Source organism: Perna viridis, chromosome 11, assembly GCF_037379345.1.
Source record: "Perna viridis isolate PV_CMFRI_1.1 ecotype Kerala chromosome 11, ASM3737934v1, whole genome shotgun sequence".
In the NCBI taxonomy this organism is placed as follows: domain Eukaryota; kingdom Metazoa; phylum Mollusca; class Bivalvia; order Mytilida; family Mytilidae; genus Perna; species Perna viridis.
The window spans coordinates 37,187,035-37,208,445 of NC_142455.1; the positions used below are offsets into that span (position 1 = coordinate 37,187,035).

General features: G+C 31.9%; 1 protein-coding gene and 1 long non-coding RNA gene across 23 annotated transcripts in view; one reads left to right on the forward strand and one right to left on the reverse strand.

Moving 5' to 3' along the window:
- LOC148603958 (uncharacterized) overlaps nt 1-10,962 on the forward strand; it is a 50,944-nt gene extending 39,982 nt beyond the window's left edge. For 10 of the 12 annotated variants that reach the window (XR_015916518.1, XR_015916524.1, XR_015916520.1 and 7 more), the window contains 2 exons: nt 8,762-8,874; nt 9,760-9,889. This is a non-coding gene — a long non-coding RNA (uncharacterized LOC148603958). Of the gene's footprint in view, nt 1-8,761; nt 8,875-9,759; nt 9,890-10,542; nt 10,619-10,947 lie in introns of those variants that run through there. The other 2 variants (XR_015916514.1, XR_015916513.1) reach the window with 2 other exon arrangements.
- The window catches only part of LOC148603959 (uncharacterized), a 40,805-nt gene continuing 28,292 nt past the window's right edge, over nt 8,899-21,411 (reverse strand). For 8 of the 11 annotated variants that reach the window (XM_088552343.1, XM_088552342.1, XM_088552336.1 and 5 more), the window contains 2 exons: nt 18,197-18,313; nt 8,899-17,534 (listed from right to left, as the gene is read on the reverse strand). The gene's annotated coding sequence lies outside the window, so the exon portion shown is untranslated. Of the gene's footprint in view, nt 17,535-18,196; nt 18,314-19,353; nt 19,467-21,411 lie in introns of all 11 variants that reach the window. The other 3 variants (XM_088552340.1, XM_088552337.1, XM_088552338.1) reach the window with 2 other exon arrangements.

Genomic DNA, 21,411 nt, shown 5'->3' on the forward strand with positions numbered 1-21,411 from the left:
ACTCTTAACATAATCATACTACTTGAAATAGCTCATTCTTAGCAGAATCAAACATACTTATCAAATCTGATTTGATGTGTATCCTAAATTGGACCATACTACTTCAAATAGCACTTTCCTACCTAAATCATACATGCTCATCATATCTAATTCGTACTGTATTCTTAATATGACAGTACGACTCGAAATAGAATTTTACTGCCAATAACGTACATGATAGTCACTTCGGAGGGAAACTGTACCCCTAACATGCCCGTTTAACAGACAAACTACCCAAGAATGCATGCTTACCACATCATATAAGCATTGTACGCCTGATATCTCCAAACTGCTTCGAAAAACTTATTCCTGCGAAAATCATATATACCCATAACTTAACATGCGAACGTTTCCTTAATATGGCCAAAGTACTTGAAATATCATTTTCCTACCTAAAATCATTAATGCTCATGACAATTGATACGTGCAGTTCTCCTTTAAATAGCCATTATACAATTCCAAAGATAACAATACTCTGTGAAATACAATTTTCGTACCTTAATTCTCCATATCAATCACATATGATGCGAACTGAACTCTTAACATAATCATAATACTTGAAATAGCTCATTCTTAGCAGAATCAAACATACTTATCAAATCTGATTTGATATGTAACCTAAATATGACCGTATTACTTGTACTAGCACTTTCCTACTTCAATCACACATACTCATCACATCTGATTAGTAATTTATCTGTAATTAGATTTTACGACTGGATATAACATTTTCCTGCCAATAACGTACAGGATCATCACATCTGACGCAAACCGTACCCCTGACATGCACGTATGACAGAAAAACTACCCACAAATGCATGCTTATCACATATAAAAAGTGTATGCCTAACATGGCCAAACTGTTTCAAATAACTTATTCCTACTAAAGTCATATAAGCCGATAACTTAAGATACCAAACGTTTTCTTAAAGCGGCCAAAGTGCTTGAAATATCATTTTCCTACCCAAAATCATTAATGCTCATCAAAATTGATGCATACTACTCTCACTAATAGCCATTATACAATTCCAAAGATACCAATACTGTGGAAAATACAAATTTCGTACCTTAATTCTCCATATCAATCACATATGATGCGAACTTAAGTCTTAACATAATCATTCTACTTGAAATAGCTCATTCTTAGCAGAATCAAACATACTTATCAAATCTGATTTGATATGTATCCTATATTGGACCATACTACATCAAATAGCACTTTCCTACCTAAATCATACATGCTCATAATATCAAATTCGTACTGTATTCTTAACATGACCTTACGACTCGAAATAAAATTTTACTGTCAATAACGTACATGATAGTCACTTCGGAGGGAAACCGTACCCCTTCCATGCCCGTTTAACAGACAAACTATCCAAAAATGCATGCTTATCACATCATATAAGCATTGTACTCCTGACATCTCCAAACTGTTTCAAATAACTTATTCCTGCTAAAATCATATATGCCCATAACTTAACATGCGAACGTTTCCTTAATATAGCCAAAGTACCTGAAATATCATTTTCCTACCCAAAATCATTAATGCTCATGACAATTGATACGTGCAGTTCTCTTTTAAATAGCCATTATACAATTCCAAAGATTACAAAACTCTGTGAAATACAATTTTCGTACCTTAATTCTCAATATCAATCACATATGATGCGAACTGAACTCTTAACATAATCATACTACTTGAAATAGCTCATTCTTAGCAGAATCAAACATACTGATCAAATCTGATTTGATGTGTATCCTAAATTGGACCATACTACTTCAAATAGCACTTTCCTACCTAAATCATACATGCTCATCATATCTAATTCGTACTGTATTCTTAATATACCATTACGACTCGAAATAGAATTTTACTGCCAATAACGTACATGATAGTCACTTCGGAGGGAAACTGTACCCCTTACATGCCCGTTTAACAGACAAACTACCCAAGAATGCATGCTTACCACATCATATAAGCATTGTACGCCTGACATCTACAAACTGCTTCGAAAAACTTATTCCTGCTAAAATCATATATGTCCATAATTTAACATGCGAACGTTTCCTTAATATAGCCAAAGTACCTGAAATATCATTTTCCTACCCAAAATCATTAATGCTCATGACAATTGATACGTGCAGTTCTCCTTTAAATAGCCATTATACAATTCCAAAGATTACAATACTCTGTGAAATACAATTTTCGTACCTTAATTCTCCATACAAATCACATATGATGCGAACTGAACTCTTAACATAATCATACTACTTGAAATAGCTCATTCTTAGCAGAATCAAACATACTTATCACATCTGATTTGATATGTAACCTAAATATGACCATACTACTTGTACTAGCACTTTCCTACTTCAATCACACATACTCATCACATCTGATTAGTAATTTATCTGTAATTAGATTTTACGGCTTGATATAACATTTTTCTGCCAATAACGTACAGGATCATCACATCTGACGCAAACCGTACCCCTGACATGCACGTATGACAGAAAAACTACCCACAAATGCATGCTTATCACATATAAAAAGTGTATGCCTAACATGGCCAAACTGTTTCAAATAACTTATTCCTACTAAAATCATATAAGCCGATAACTTAAGATGACAAACGTTTTCTTAATACGGCCAAAGTGCTTGAAATATCATTTTCCTACCCAAAATCAATAATGCTCATCACAATTGATGCATACTGCTCTCACTAATAGACATTATACAATTCCAAAGATACCAATACTGTGGGAAATACCAATTTCGTACCTTAATTCTCCATATCAATCACATATGATGCGAACTTAACTCTTAACATAATCATTCTACTTGAAATAGCTCATTCTTAGCAGAATCAAACATACTTATCAAATCTGATTTGATATGTATCCTATATTGGACCATACTACTTCAAATAGCACTTTCCTACCTAAATCATACATGCTCATAATATCTAATTCGTACTGTATTCTTAACATGACCTTACGACTCGAAATAACATTTTACTGTCAATAACGTACATGATAGTCACTTCGGAGGGAAACCGTACCCCTACCATCCCCGTTTAACAGACAAACTATCAAAAAATGCATGCTTATCACATCATATAAGCATTGTACGCCTGACATCTCCAAACTGTTTCAAATAACTTATTCCTGCTAAAATCATACATGCCCATAACTTAACATGCGAACGTTTCCTTAATATAGCCAAAGTACTTGAAATATCATTTTCCTACCTAAAATCATTAATGCTCATGACAATTGATACGTGCAGTTCTCCTTTAAATAGCCATTATACAATTCCAAAGATTACAATACTCTGTGAAATACAATTTTCGTACCTTAATTCTCCATATCAATCACATATGATGCGAACTGAACTCTTAACATAATCATACTACTTGAAATAGCTCATTCTTAGCAAAATCAAACATACTGATCAAATCTGATTTGATGTGTATCCTAAATTGGACCATACTACTTCAAATAGCACTTTCCTACCTAAATCATACATGCTCATCATATCTAATTCGTACTGTATTCTTAATATGACATTACGACTCGAAATCAAATTTTACTGCCAATAGCGTACATGATAGTCACTTCGGAGGGAAACCATACCCCTAACATGCCCGTTTAACAGACAAACTACCCAAGAATGCATGCTTACCACATCATATAAGCATTGTACGCCTGACAACTCCAAACTGCTTCGAAAAACTTATTCCTGCTAAAATCATATATGCTCATAACTTAACATGCGAACGTTTCCTTAATATAGCCAAAGTACTTGAAATATCATTTTCCTACCCAAAATCATTAATGCTCATGACAATTGATACGTGCAGTTCTCCTTTAAATAGCCATTATACAATTCCAAAGATTACAATACTCTGTGAAATACAATTTTCGTACCTTAATTCTCCATACAAATCACATATGGTGCGAACTGAACTCTTAACATTATCATACTACTTGAAATAGCTCATTCTTAGCCGAATCAAACATACTTATCACATCTGATTTGATATGTAACCTAAATATGACCATACTACTTGTACTAGCACTTTCCTACTTCAATCACACATACTCATCACATCTGATTAGTAATTTATCTGTAATTAGATTTTAAGGCTTGATATAACATTTTCCTGCCAATAACGTACAGGATCATCACATCTGACGCAAACCGTACCCCTGACATGCACGTATGACAGAAAAACTACCCACAAATGCATGCTTATCACATATAAAAAGTGTATGCCTAACATGGCCAAACTGTTTCAAATAACTTATTCCTACTAAAATCATATAAGCCGATAACTTAAGATGACAAACGTTTTCTTAATACGGCCAAAGTGCTTGAAATATCATTTTCCTACCTAAAATCAATAATGCTCATCACAATTGATGCATACTGCTCTCACTAATAGACATTATACAATTCCAAAGATACCAATACTGTGGGAAATACCAATTTCGTACCTTAATTCTCCATATCAATCACATATGATGCGAACTTAACTCTTAACATAATCATTCTACTTGAAATAGCTCATTCTTAGCAGAATCAAACATACTTATCAAATCTGATTTGATATGTATCCTATATTGGACCATACTACTTCAAATAGCACTTTCCTACCTAAATCATACATGCTCATAATATCTAATTCGTACTGTATTCTTAACATGACCTTACGACTCGAAATAACATTTTACTGTCAATAACGTACATGATAGTCACTTCGGAGGGAAACCGTACCCCTACCATCCCCGTTTAACAGACAAACTATCCAAAAATGCATGCTTATCACATCATATAAGCATTGTACGCCTGACATCTACAAACTGTTTCAAATAACTTATTCCTGCTAAAATCATACATGCCCATAACTTAACATGCGAACGTTTCCTTAATATAGCCAAAATACTTGAAATATCATTTTCCTACCTAAAATCATTAATGCTCATGACAATTGATACGTGCAGTTCTCCTTTAAATAGCCATTATACAATTCCAAAGATTACTATACTCTGTGAAATACAATTTTCGTACCTTAATTCTCCATATCAATCACATATGATGCGAACTGAACTCTTAACATAATCATACTAGTTGAAATAGCTCATTCTTAGCAAAACCAAACATACTGATCAAATCTGATTTGATGTGTATCCTAAATTGGACCATACTACTTCAAATAGCACTTTCCTACCTAAATCATACATGCTCATCATATCTAATTCCTACTGTATTCTTAATATGACATTACGACTCGAAATAGAATTTTACTGCCAATAACGTACATGATAGTCACTTCGGAGGGAAACTGTACCCCTGACATGCCCGTTTAACAGACAAACTATCCAAAAATGCATGCTTATCACATCATATAAGCATTGTAGGCCTTACATCTCCAAACTGTTTCATATAACTTATTCCTATTAAAATCATATATGCCCATAACTTAACATGCGAACGTTTCCTTAATATGGCCAAAGTACTTAAAGTATCATTTTCCTACCCAAAATCATTAATGCTCATGACAATTGATGTATACTGTTCTCACTTAAATAGCCATTATACAATTCCAAAGATAACAATACTCTGTGAAATACAATTTTCGTACCTTAATTCTCCATATCAATCACATATGATGCGAACTGAACTCTTAACATAATCATACTACTTGAAATAGCTCATTCTTAGCAGACTCAAACATACTTATCACATCTGATTTGATATGTAACCTAAATATGACCATACTACTTGTCCTAGCACTTTCCTACTTCAATCACACATACTCATCACATCTGATTAGTAATTTATCTGTAATTAGATTTTACGACTTGATATAACATTTTCCTGCCAATAACGTACAGGATCATCACATCTGACGCAAACCGTACCCCGGACATGCACGTATGACAGAAAAACTACCCACAAATGCATGCTTATCACATATAAAAAGTGTTTGCCTAACATGGCCAAACTGTTTCAAATAACTTATTCCTACTAAAATCATATAAGCCGATAACTTAAGATGCAAAATGTTTTCTTAATACGGCCAAAATACTTGAAATATCATTTTCCTACCCAAAATCATTAATGCTCATCACAATTGATGCATACTGTTCTCACTTAAATAGACATTATACAATTCCAAAGATACCAATACTGTGGGAAATACCAATTGCGTACCTTAATTCTCCATACCAATCACATATGATGCGAACTGAACTCTTAACATGATCATACTACTTCAAATAGCTCATTCTTAACAGAATCATACATGCTGTTCACATCAGATTTGATATGTACCCTAAATATGACCATACTACTTCAAATAGCACTTCCCTACCTAAATTATACTTGCCTATTACATCTGATTCGTACTGTATTCTTAATATGACCTTACGACTCGATATAACATTTTCCTACCATTAACGTACATGACCATCACATCGGAAGGCAAGCGTACCCCTGACATGCGCGTTTGACAGAAAAACTACCCAAAAATGCATGCCCATCACCTCATATAGGAAATGTACGCCTAACATGGCCAAGCGGTTTTAAATAACTTATTCTTGCTAAAATTATACATGCCCATAACTTAAAATGCCAACTGTTTTTTAACATGGCCAAAGTACTTGAAAAATCATTTTCCTACCCAAAGTCATTAATGATCATGACAATCAATGCGTACTGTTCACCCCTGAATTCCAAAAATGATAATACTGTGTGAAATACCCTTTCCGTATCTTAATTTTCCATACCAATCATATATGATGCGAATAGAACTCTTAACATGATCATAGTACTTGAAACATCACGTTCTTACTGGAATCGTATATGCACATCACATATGATTTGATATGAAGCGTAAATATGAAAATATTACTTGAAATAGCACTTTCCTACCTAAATCATACATGCTCATCACGTATGATTCGTACTTTAGTTTTGATATGACCTTTCGACTCGAAATAACATTTACCTACCAATAACGTATATGATCATCATATCTGACGCAAACCGTACCTCTGACATGCACGTATGACGGAGATCTACCCAAAAATGGATGCTTATCATATCATCTAAGCATTGTTAGCCTAACATGGCCAAACTGTTTCAAATCACGTATTCCTGCTAAAATCATGCACGCCCATAACTTAAGATGCTGACCGTTTTCTTAATATGGCCTAAGTACTTGAAATATCATTTTCCTACTCAAAATCATTAATGCTCATGAGAATTGATGCGTTCTGTTTCCTTTAAATAGCCATTATACAATTTGGTTGATTTTTGTGATTTTTCAAATGCTTCTCCTTTATGTAGGAAAAAATTACTTGTAATATATTCATCAGATTTGAAGGATATATAAAACCATCTAAGTGTGAACGAGTTCCATATTTTGGATTATTGTAGATGGCTGCCATTTAAAATGGCCGCCATCTAAATTAATATGCCCCACTGGAAAATAATGTAAATTTCATCTAAATTTTATAAAACGTGGTATATAGGCTTGACATTGTACATTGAATTTAATTTTTTTGATTCTGTGATCATGCGTGGAACATGAGGGAACTTGTATGTGACTTGCTTTCAAGCACAACTTAAAACTTGTTTTATTTTATTTTTAGGGGGCTTTTGTTTCTTCTTTTTTGTTTTTATTTTTATTTTGTTTTGTCTTTTATGTGGATTTTTTGTGGTTTTTTTTGTGAGAAAATTGTGTGTGGGTCCTGGCTTTACTATTTATGTACCATTAGGTAAAATCCGTGGTAATGTAAATTTGACGCTCGATCTGCAAACTCCAGTAGATTGTTTTTGAATGGCACCTTGAGGTACAATGTCAAAGAAATATATACACTTTTAATAAAATTATTGATTTGATGTCTTGAAAATGCTTGTTTTGGTCCCTTATTCCTTACAGTTAAGTAACAACCCAAACCAAAACTTATCCCAGCTTTCCTTTTGTTTTAAACTTGTACATTGTAGAACAAATTTATCGTCCAGAAAACATGTTTCTACCAACACATACTGAATGATTAAACAACACATCAATTTCAATTTCATAAAGATCTTTATTTTTTTAAGTGATTTCTTCTGTGTGTAACTTTCTATTTCTTTACGTTTGTGTATTGTAAATTTTAGTGTTCCTGATGCTATCTTGTAAAATGATTTCCCACCATTTCTACATTTGGTATCAATATTTATATCAGAAAATACTAGTTGTTTCCATTGCAAGTCATTTATAGGAAAACAATACAGAAACCCACGCTACAAAACTGTAAGTGAAATATCTTTTGTCTTTCTTTATGTATGGATTTTTTGTGAAAACATGTCTATTGCAGACCTATTCGATTTGTTTGATTAAATATGGTTTAGGTATATTATGCCATTTGGTGTATTGATTTCAACACGTCTGAGTACTAGATATCAACTTATATGACTTAATATATTAGACTGGCCGAGATGTAAAAGGAGGAAGTTTTAATTAAGGTATGGATGACAACAAACGAGTCCTTCCGTAAGTTAAGATATGAAACTACCTTACTCTACATTCAGTTTGTTTTTCTCTTTCAGAACTATTTGGTCATTTGGCCAGTATTTAATCCATAAATTGTGGAAAGTTACACCGGATATTACTCCCTGTAAGACTGAAATCAGGCTTTCAGTACTTCTTATGTTATATTTTAGATTTGTGGTATATACCGTACACGGACTTCGTCCCCTATCGATTGATATCTCTGATACATAACACGTAAACTACCACAACATGGGCTTTAAGTGGATTTTCATATAAAGGCGACGTAAGCAGGATAAGCTTAAATAAATCAGAGTGATCATTTTTTTTTATTCTAAGAACAAAATACACATATCAACTGAAGTGCGAATATTATGAAGAAGGCGAAAGTACATTGTGAACAGTTAACAAATTCAAAAACCATATTACATGTAGTAGCATATACTTCAATACATGTACATGTAATCTCTTATTACATTCCCGAAGTGGTTTTCAAATAACATTTCCATATAAACTCAACATAAGGAAAATGTTCACATGCTTTCATGACTAGTTAACATTTGCTTATGGAAATAAGACCTGCTATTAAACATGACTGCAGAAAAGATTTACAATATAGTCGTTCTATCCTTAGAACTTCGAGACAAGTCAGGCTTCGTCAGAAATCGTACGGAACAAAATATATATGAGTTTAAGACATAAAACATTATCATTATAATACTACAATTTAAATTGAACAATTGTGTAACTCATTTATTTTGTATATAAAAGTCTATATTTAGCTTTTAAGATATCCTGATATACTTGAACTAAGAATGATACAGATCGTTTGGTTATTTTAAAAACTATTACTATGGACACTTTACCAGTACTAAAGGAAGACTTTGGTACCCCTTATCAGTTAATATTATTCTACAGTTACCCAGTTCCACGTGGATTTTTAACAAATATCAGTATGAAACATTACTGGGTTGGAGCCACATGTATAAGTGACAGTAACTGGAGTCTTATAACTTCATTTGCAATTGTTATCGTACATGTACAACAGATCTGTTAAAAATGACAGGGTGTCAATAATTCTAGTGATTATTATTTATAAATGCAAATACAGGAAGATATTTTCAGATGTTAACATTTCCAACGATTTATATTTTCCTATTTCCAATTTCAGGAGCTTGACACTGAGTCCTTCAAAATGAAGTGCAGTATTTTATGACACTGAATGAGATTTAAGAATACATGGTAATTTGGATGCTACTGAAAAGCCCTTTGACTAAAAATAACATATCACAAAATAAAAGTGTCATTTGGTCTTACTGTAAAAAAAATAGTACATATACATTAGGATCGCGTCTTTTTTATTGTGCAGATGTACACTTCTGTAAAACAGAAGACGAAGGAAAGAGAGGCTGCGATTCATCAGTTGGAAAGAACAAAACTGATCACAGATTTATTTAAAGACAAAACAATTTGAATATTTTCATTCTTCTTGTAAGAGTCAACTGTCAAATAATGGGAAAGTTGGTAAAACATATGAAGATGATAAGACTAGAATATTATTCTCTATATGAAAGGGAGATGGCAAGTAGGATCATTAGCTAAATGATCTTTGTGGATTTTTTTTTTATAACTTTTTGAAAAAAAAATGTAAATATTCAAAATCATTAAAACATCTGAGTTTATGATAACAAATCAAATATAAAACCAGTATAATTCCATATATCTAGTAATTTGATAGAAGTAATGAAACTCTTATTTTCATCAGTAACAATACTTCATAAAAAATGTTGCAGTAGCGCTACAACCAAAATGAACTTAGTTTTTTCACGGAAAACTTGTTTTAGTTTAAATTATGAATTACTCCATCTTGAAAGCATGACAATTTACTCGTCGTTTGACTAATTACTTGTTGCATAATAGTTTCTTCGACAATAAGAGAAATTTGCTGTTTCAGAACTTAATTGCGGTGAAACAATGGCGTCTAGGTAAAGCAGGTCTCAAGTTTCACAATGTTCATTAGATGATAGGAGAAATGTACAGTTACAAAAGACTTGAATGGACTTAAGATGACATGTTCCACTTGAACTGTACTGCTTACAATAACAATCATAAATGAACATCCCAATTTTAACAGTACTATAATATTCTTTACATTATATTCACCACATAATAGTTCATGTATTACAAAAATAAATAAATAAATGAAAAATGCAAGTTCTGTAAAGCACAGCAGTTACTATAATGTATGTGATGGTAGTACACGGGCTACAAAGTTACATCACAGCTAATTTTACATTACAATTCTACATTTTTTTACACATTGTGATTGAAATAATGTATACAAATGCATTAATTTCAGAATTTCTGAAGAAAAAAAAACTGTTCATATAATAATCATGGCATCAGAATAGGTAGGCAGAATGTATATTTTGTATATAAAAATACTTTTAGTAATGTTATCAATACTAATATAAAATCAAATACAATTTATTGCATCATAAACTGAATAACGTATTAAATTCATTTATCCACAATCATTATTAACAATATTACAATAATTACATATAGAGTTCTTGAAGTTCATGACTTTTCCAATATCATATACTTTGAGCAGTAAATCAAAGACTACAACGATTAAATTTCTGTTTAGTCCAAATATCCTTTTTTATTATTTCAAAACATCTTTCAACACTTATTTCTTTGTAAAGCAATCCAAAATGTTCAAAAGAAAATACATATCAACCAATATTCCATCAAAGAAACTTTTTCTGTTATAAATCAAATATAATACATGTATATAAAACAACTAACATGTAAATTACTCCACTGGTTTCTCTTAAATACTTTTATTAGAAATCGCAACCCAGGGCAAAAAAATTCTGGATATAAACTTTCTCAGAACTTGGAGACAAGATAGGCTTCATGCACATTCACAAACATAAATTTCATAAAGGGACATATATCAATTGTATTCAATTATTAACTGTTCATTTCATCTTGTTTGTGGTTTGAAGAAAGATGGTCCTAAATCAAGTACAAAATCTCTCAGAACCTGGTGACAAGTCTGGCTTTGTGCACATTCATAAACAGGAACAAAAAATAATACAAAATTCACAAAAGAACATACATCAATTGCATTGAATTAAAAACTGTTCCTTTCATCTTTTTTGTGGTTTGAAAAAAAGATGATTCTGAATCACAGAACACAAACTTTCTCAGAACTTGGCGACAAGTCCGGCTTCGTGCATTTATAAATCTTCAATTATATTAGAAATTGTAGTTTACAATTATTGAGCATATTATCTGATAAAGCAATATCAAGTTTTACTATCAAGCAGTTTTACTTATAGTGGATTTAAGATAAACCCCCTTAAAGAATCCTAAGCATGTTCGCCTCTATTTGTATTTTATAATTAAGTCAGTCAGATAGATTTTCGGATTGTGGTGCTACAGTGCCATCGTACGCTAACCAGGCAATGGACATTAATGTTGTGTCACAGACTAATCAACATGGCGTTCATTCCACAGCTACTGATGTTTCTAACACTAGAAAAGAAGTTTATGTCAATGTGTCGACCTCAAGCTCTATGACAAACATAACAAGAGGCTCCCAGGAGCTTGAATCTCTCACCTGGTTAAATTTTGTCTTTCAATGGCAATACATTTATCACGAGGTTTACTAATAATTTTGGCCTATGATGACTTTGATGGAACTGATCATAAGGATCAATACAAGGCTTAACAGATGAAAATAACGAAAGGACCACAGGTAGATCTCATCATGCTGAACAGTTTTACTCGGTTATAATTTGGCTAATGGGTTTTGAGATATATTGAAAAACTACAGCTTGACCCCTGTTCTATTTTTAGTAACGGTGACAAAGTTTTTTGACGGATCAAAAATCTAAACAGAACTTTTGTGCAAGATACCCCAAGGAACATCAATACTAAGTTTGATTCCAATCGATCAAGTAGGGTAAGAGGAGAAAATTTTTTTAAAGAAATAACATTAAAAAAATGAAAGAAAAAACGTCGAAAAAAGTGCAATAACTCCTAAATGGCTTGACAGATTAAAATGAAAATATATATGCAATATATAGTCTAACCCCTATGTTCTATTTTCATTACCGGCGGCCATGTTGTTTGACGGATCAACAATCTAAACACAACTTTTGTGAAAGATGCCCAAAGGAACATCTGTGCAGTTTCATATAATTCCGCTAAGTAGTTTCTGAGAAAGGAGAAGATTTTTTAAAAAAATTGTTAACGACCACGACGACGGACGACGGCGACGGACGCCAATTGATGGCAATAGCTCACATGGCCTTTGACCAGGCAATACATCGTCGGGTGAGATCGCGGTAGTGCCGCTGAATATATCAAGTGGGACAACACCTATAGTCAATGCACACGTCAACATGACATTGCATGTATAGAATAACATTTCTGAAAGTCTCCTGCATAGTACAATTCAATTATGTCAGCAGTCTTTACAAAAGTTGAAATCCAAATCAAACGATATTCAAGTTTTTCGTTTGCAAGTCAACATAAACAGAAGGAAGCAATTTTTGTTAACAATTTTGATTTCATATAAATATATATTAGTGAATAAATGTAACAATAAAATTTATGTCGTATTATAGCAGATTCATTTAGCTTTCAATGCATGTTCATTTTGAGTAAATTAAGTACATGTACATACAGATAAATACAAAAGGAAAAACAAGAATATACAGATCTCAAGGTATCACAAGTGTTTATGACAATCAACAGATTTTAATGTTTTGATGATGTTCATCTCAATCACTTTGGTATAATATGATATTTTAACACAGTAAGGAGTGCCAAGTTGTATATGAAAGCCAGTAAAACTAATATGTATACCATTTATCAATATTTCCAACATCCAGATCTAATGACATAAATCTTACTAACTTAAAAAATATGATGGATTGAACTACAAGAGCCAAATGTTGATAATCACTCAAAATATTCATACATAAGTAACCTGACAAAATAGAATATATTAAATATAACAAGTTAGAAGACCATAACAAAATACGTATGAACTATAAGTCTTTATGGTACAGAATATGATCATTTTCTTCCGAGTTGCTCATTTACTTTTGTTACTTTGTATGTATGATTTTAGTTACTTTATATTCTTTGTTGTGTATGTCTGTTTTCCATGTCTGGTCTTTGTCCCTGGATTACGTTCTTTTGATTACCGCTATAACCTTGGTTCCCTTGATTACTCTTTATAAGTTAAGTTGTATAACTTAAAGAGTAAAAAAAATTACAAGTTACAAGCAAGTTAGAGCAATAAAGGATTCTTCAATAATATTTGTTTTTATTAATATACGGTGTATAAAAATCAATTGCACTTGGAGATAAGTACCTACATTGAATCATAATACTAAGAAAACAATATAATAAATTATGAATTAACACATCATATGACATGACATAGCATTATAAAGATGTTCACTGCTCATGTCCAGTCATTTTTATGTCAGATTGTTGTACTCCTCTACCCATTTCATTGCATTGATATTTTATACTTAGTGATCCCCACTTTTATTTTCATAATTTGATTAAACACATCTTAACATAATATTTCGACATTTTTTTATGAAATTCTTGTTATTTCTTCTGCGTATAAAGCCTTTTAAGACAAAACCTATGGAAAATCATGTGAAATTTTCCAAGGCTTATGTTTCAAAAAGAAGCACACTGACCCATCATTTTTTTTCTACATTCTAGCATAAAAAGATCTTAACAGATTTTACAACCCTCTAAAATCCTTATAATCTTTAAACACAGCAGTGAATATCCTTAAGGAAAACAAAACAAATAGATTTTTTTCTCAGATTAGCTCTAATGTTCTATGTAAGCAGTAGGTTCATGACCTTGTAAAAGGGATTACTGATAGTAATTTCTTATTAACGCATTAGGTTAACCATATGGCAATATTCCAAGTATTAAACAGGATCCAGCTTTTCAGAAGTACAAATACTCTTTCTGCAATTTAATTGTTGTAGACAAGCGATAAACTTATATTTTAAAAGTTTTCAAATTATCAAGTAAATGGAGCATTTTGGCACTTTTCAAGCTTTAAGACAAAGGAGGCACAACAGGAGAAGTTTTGTGCAGATGGGCTTCATTTAAACAGCCAGCTGTTATTACTCAGTGCTGTTTCGATTTGTTACCTTGGTAAACTATGCAAGACATATTAATAGTTTATTATAGCAAGACTTATTTGCCTAGCCAATTTCAATTTTAAGTGCAATCACTTTACTTTTGTTTTTATAACAAGTTTAAAATTAAAAGTCTTTTTGTTTTTTTTAAGTAAAAGTATATGATACTCCAATTATTAGTTAAGTAGGACAAATTGGTATAATGTAAAACAGATTTCTACCAAGAGAGCTCTATAAATCACTCACTAAGCTAGCTAGATTTGTGTTGAAATTGGAACTGGTCTATTAAGAATCAGTTACAGATTACACAGCCAACCTAAGATTTTTATTTCCATTTTGAGATAAGGTACATGAAGAGTTATCGTTCTTTATTTGCTTTGATAAAGTTGATGTTAGTTTGAGATTAATGTATTAAAAACACAGATTGCAAACTTTGCAATAAAATAAAACAAAATACTCCTACCCGTCTCTTTGAAATATATTTGTAGTTATTGATATATTAACTCAATATAAAAAAAGAGCCATTAAGCAAACAAAGACCATCCAGCTCTTGAATGGTATAAACTTGTCATTTACACCATTTACAATCTTCCCATTCCCAATTGTCCTTAAACCCACCCCGCCCCCATAGAAACCCCCCACCCTCATGAAATCCCAATTGCATATTTCTTATCAGTTATTTTATTTTTCAACATTTAAATTATCATTTGTAATTTCATATTAATGAATACTTTCCCGTTCAATTTCTCTTCCTTTCCATTCAAATTCTCCACCCCCCCCCTATATAAATACCCATCCCCAATCCGCATTCTCCATTCATCCATATGCCATTAAATGGGAAATTTTCTGTATTCTTTCAATATTTGAAATCACAAATCGATAGATTTCCAATGTACGCATACAATTACTGAAATTCTGTACACTTTGTACATTTACAAAATGGCTGACGGTAAGCTACATACCTATTGTGAAATCCTGTAGCTCGATTATTATTATTTAAAAAAAATGTTCTAATTATAATAGCTTCTATCAAATTTGTCAATAAAAAACGCTGGTATTCTACATTCTTTATACTTTTTTTCGCTAAATCTACATAGCCATTTATAATTAAGGTATACATTTTTTTTAAGTATTCCTTCTTTTCCGTTCAATATGCACAATATCCACTCCCCATCCATATTCTCCATTCATTCATATACAATAAAATGGGAAGAATTTTCTGTACTCTATCAACATTTAAAATAACAAATCGATGTGGCTGAATGTACAATTAAGACCAAAAAAAAAAAAAAATAGATTTTATGATACCACAACGAGGTTGAATTACATAAATGCATCTCGCAGCTATGACGATGATTTTGGACATATTAATGTCTATAATATGCTTCTACCGAATTATTTCTCTTCCCAGCTTTCTATGTAGGAGATAACTTATAAAATTACAATATGTCCAAAATGTTCAATAAGTTCGATTAAACATTAAATGTAAGATTCCAGAATTTTTAATTATTGAAAAAATTGATAAAAGCTATCATAAATGGAAAACGCTTATATTCGGGCTGCAAGATTTCAGACCTGGTATGTAGCTTACTCTCAGCCATTTTGTACATGTACAAGGTGTACAGGATTTCGGCATCAACGAATATATTGATTTTGGACTAGAGAATACAGCACTTCATCAATGGAGTATAGAAGAAAACACCTCTCTGAAGACAGTTAAATTGAATTATCATCCACCTGCAAGATATTTGAAGAATTGTGGTCCAAATCTAAGTTTATTAAAATGCTGTTTCGACGGGAGGAAAATATTGTATATGCCAATAATTTGAGCCTTCCTTCATTCCAATATATGTTCGATTGTATTAAGAATAATGTGTGTCGCAAATTAGACGATTTTTTGCTATAGTAGGCATTTCATGCTATTTCATGTCGGAAGAGTCAGTGCTTGACTATATTTTAGCTATGATTCCACCGTCAGAAAAGAAGTTATACTTAAAAGCAATCCATACCTTAATTAAAAAATGGCTATGTAGGTTTAGTGAAAAAAGGTATACACTTTAACCTTTGTTCAATAAACAAACTAACCCTTATTATTTAAAGCAAACTTCAATAAAACAATATGAAGTAAGTTAACAAACAAAGCCTTCTTGATGGCTTATAAAAAAACTATTTTGAACCCACAATTAGGTATTAATTAATAAATGCATCCCGCTATTAAGATTAGGATGTTGAATATTTCAATGTCAATATTATAATCATATCGAAGCATTTCCCTTCCCAGCTATCTAGGTAAGAGGTAACTTACATTATGTTCAAAATGTTCAATGATTTCTTTACAACATTATGAAAAAAAATCTTTTTACTTTGTTGATTAGAGAAAATGTCTTCTGAATACTTTAATCTGCAGAGTTCATTATTGTTTTTTTTCCAAAACTGAAGTATTCTTTGTGATCAGAATTAAATTGGTAACAAACAAAACCAAATGTATATCTCAAATAATCAATATGATCATTGAACAGAAAACTTTCGTTTATACCTAGGCAAAATCCGTGTGTTGTTCACAACTGGTGCAATGTGTGCCATCTTTCTGCTGTCTTGTGGAATAATATAAATGGAGAATTTCTATCATTATCTGTCTATACGATACAACTATCTTTGTCGTTTAATCCATTATATTAAAGATCGGGAAGGACATTTTCCAGTCATTGAGAGGACGGCACACAAACAAATCCTATGATCATCGTGCATCCTAACATAAAATAAAATATGAAACAAACAGTGTCACACTTATTCACAATTGATCTTTGACGATATACACATATATATATATGAAATCCATATCTCTCAAACCTGTGCATTGGGGACAAAATCAGAATATTTAAAATTGCGTGTATGTATTTTAATGGTTTTAAATTGTACCAGAACAAAAATGGATTGATATTCATTTTGACGAATCTGAGTTTTGTGAATACATAATTGTCAGGACATGTAATGTAGAATGTGTCGTGAAAAAGATATCACGCTTCGTAGAGACATTTATAATATCCCTGTTTACATTAACTGACATTTGTATGTAATGTGAAATTCGAATTATGATCTGACGATGCTAAAGTACATTATTGATTGTTTGATAAGAAGAAATGCTATATAGAAAAAAGCAGCCCTATTAGGGTATACAAGAACTTATGTTTTAGTGAATATTAGAAAGCAACGCCATTATGCAAATATTCTCTAGATTTCGCTCAGGACTTTAGGGAAACCTTTCCTAGAAATGTGCTAGAAACATAATTTTACAGTATATTTTAAATCAGGCCTTTATATAAAACAATAAGTATTCTTTTTTTTTAGGATATAAATATAAGTTTCTATTAGCCATTTGTCCTATCTATTCAACATTGTACTTCAATTTACCTGTTTTTTTTTAGCATAAAATGAAGTAGATAGCTATCCCAGTTGCTTCAGTTTCTTCATTTTCAATTCTTTTTTTTTAACAAATGTTCCAAATAGACAGTGTCATTTTCCTCGACTCTGCAAACAAAAAGAATTCTGTTTATGGAAGACAAATATATAATATAAATTTCATAATTTGTATTCAACAACACAAGACAGGGATTTTTGTTGAAAAAATTTATATTTTTCAAAATCAAATTCTAACCTAAAATGGGTCATTTAGGCATCGGCCCCCAAGATGAACTTTTTGAAAATTTTGATCTGATTTCGTTTTTCTAAATTCTCTTTCAAAAATTTACTTATATGAAATTTGATTTAAAAAAAACAGACAGTGATTTTCGTGCTGAGTAAGTGTTTCTATTTACAAATGATTTTCAAAATAAGACCAAAATATAAATTTAGGCTGAATAAAGCACCTCAGTGACCGTTTCGAAAAATGATAACATTCAATAGTGATTGAATTGATTAATTAATTCAGCAACGATGTTAGAATTGTAATACACAGATAGTGCTTTAATTGTACAAGTAATCAATCATTTTTTTGTGAGCGATGTACATTGTTAAAAAGTCTTTATGTTTGGTTCAATGTACAGGAGATTTTTTTTTACTTATACTTGGCATTCATGACGTTAAATTTAAATTGTAATTCGATTAATTACAATTGCAAAATATATGTAATTCATTTAATTAAATGTCCGAACTCATGTAATGGCAATAATAATTTGACTGAAATATTATTCATATATTAAGTTTTAATCAATTATTATCAACCCTTATTGACAGTTTTTTTTTTTTCGATCGAAAATAAGGTGATTTGTAACTCATATATCCTTCGATTTTACATACTCGTACGAAACAATTTATTCTTTCTATTGTGAATCTATTTTTGACGACCATACAGTTATGACATATTTCAGTCTGAAATGCGTAAATGTTCATCTTAAAAAGTCACTTTGAAATATGGCATTTTTCGCTAGATATAGAGGGCATTTTATCGATATAACTAATGTAGTAAGACAGCAAAAACAAATTTTATCTCATTGGATTTGCGATGCAATTAATGACAAGATGACGTCATTCAATAATTGTGAACAAACATTTGTTTAAAAACATTTTACCTCTATTCACAAGGCGTGATATAATGCAGACCGCAATCTTTCATGTCTATGAGATTTTATCCATGTGGTGACATGTCACTTCATTATAGAATTAAATAGTTACGCCTACAACTCTGAAATAGTTTTGTTCTTCATAGTCGTTTTATGGCATATTTATTTACATGGGTCAGATAGATAAAAGGCGCTTAACAATCTAAACCCCGTCTTGTTTGTACGCTTGTTCAAAAAAATCTAAGGACATTTTACAAAATATGAACCACATCCTTGTGTATCCTATCCATGAATAGATTTGTTTTTATCAATTAACGTGGATATTCGAGTCACACGATTGAAAGCAAATATTTAGAATTATGTATTTTCTACTTTATGTATCAAGTATTTGAAAACCCAAACTTCGACTAACTCAATTATATAGGAGATTTTGTTTTAACTGACGCACATTATTTTCATTCAAGTTTGTATCATCAATTAAATGGTTAAATTGAGATACACTAAATATTTCAAATGTCTTCTTTTCTGTACATTAATTATATATTAATGATGCCTCCTTTTTTTATTGAAATGCCTAATACCTACAATTACTCCCCAACTTGTTAGGAGGGAGACATGCATTTTGGAGAAAAAAAAATACAAACTAAATATTTTTACCGGTCATTATTTTTGCCATACAATCAACCATGTAAACGCGATATTGGCAACGTCTAAGGACCGGATGTGCAGATTTTTTTCTCCTAAATGAAGATTTTAGAGAATTAATGTGATAAAACTCAAGTTTTGGGATATTCCGACGAATAGGAGACATGGGAGCATGGACCAGGTGCACCGATAGGGTAAGCGGCCCCTGCTTTTCTAGAAACACCCGCCGAGTTGCTCATAAAAAGTCAAGTCCGGGGTAGACAAACGAGGAAAGGCAAACCATGACCCTTTGAATAAATCAGTTTTCATGGTGCTGATGGATACATCATAACAATCCACGAGTTCATGATGACGACCATAAAACTTCTGAAGTGATGACTTCAATCTTGTAGCAATATAACCCTGTTCCAGAAGCCTATTTGTCAGACTTTTAGCGCGATACAAAAAGTCTGCGTAGTTTCGGCAAGCTCTGGCATAGCGTATGAGTTGTGATATGAACACTCCATACACAGGAGCCGAAGGGATGTTGCCACAGATGAAAGGAAAGTTGACAATTCTGAATGAAAAGTAATCACATTTGTGGTAAAGTTTGGTCAATAATTTTCCTTTACCATCGATTTCGAAGTGTAGCTCAGGAAATTAGAGCTTTTCATAGAATTTTGATGGCAAGTCGAATGTTATTCTTGTAAATTAATTGATAATATACGTTTAATTTGCTCCTGGCATAATTACAAGCAATCACCATCTATACCCCCTACGTCACGTAAAGTCTACAACAATTCGTCAACGGAATCGAATTTTTTCTTAAGCCCATTAATTGCTTCTGCAACACTTGCTGCGGCTATCACTGATGGTTTGTGCATAATAAATCCCATTTCAGTAAATTGCATACGTAAATGAATTTTTGAGCATGTCTTGTCTCGCAAATTAACTGCAATTGTCATTAAATTCAAAAAATGATCAGAAAATCAGTAGGTGTAACGGATAACAATCCCCAGTTCAGTGTTCTCAAAACTGATGATTCCATTGCATACATGTCTTTCAGGGTGAAATAATTTCCTGCACATGAAATAAGTTTTTGTGGTTTTATTGGATCTGTTTTCCCTAGTTTTGATGCAACAAGTAATCCAACAGCCCCCAAAAGTTGCAGTTGTGTCCGATCAATATCTATCAATGACATGTACCTATCAATATAATTCACTGCTAGAAGTGCTACATTATCCGTTGATTCTTCTTCTTCACATAATTCAATCATCCATTCGATTGTCAATTACGTACGTACGGTTTAATGTCTGTTTGAATAATTTGAAAATAGTTTTCTTTTGGACGATACCTGCCCTCTGTGGCAAACAAAGTTGTCAACACTTTTCTTCCGACAGATGCGATATTTCGTTGACATTGTACTGAACCGTTTGAAATTCA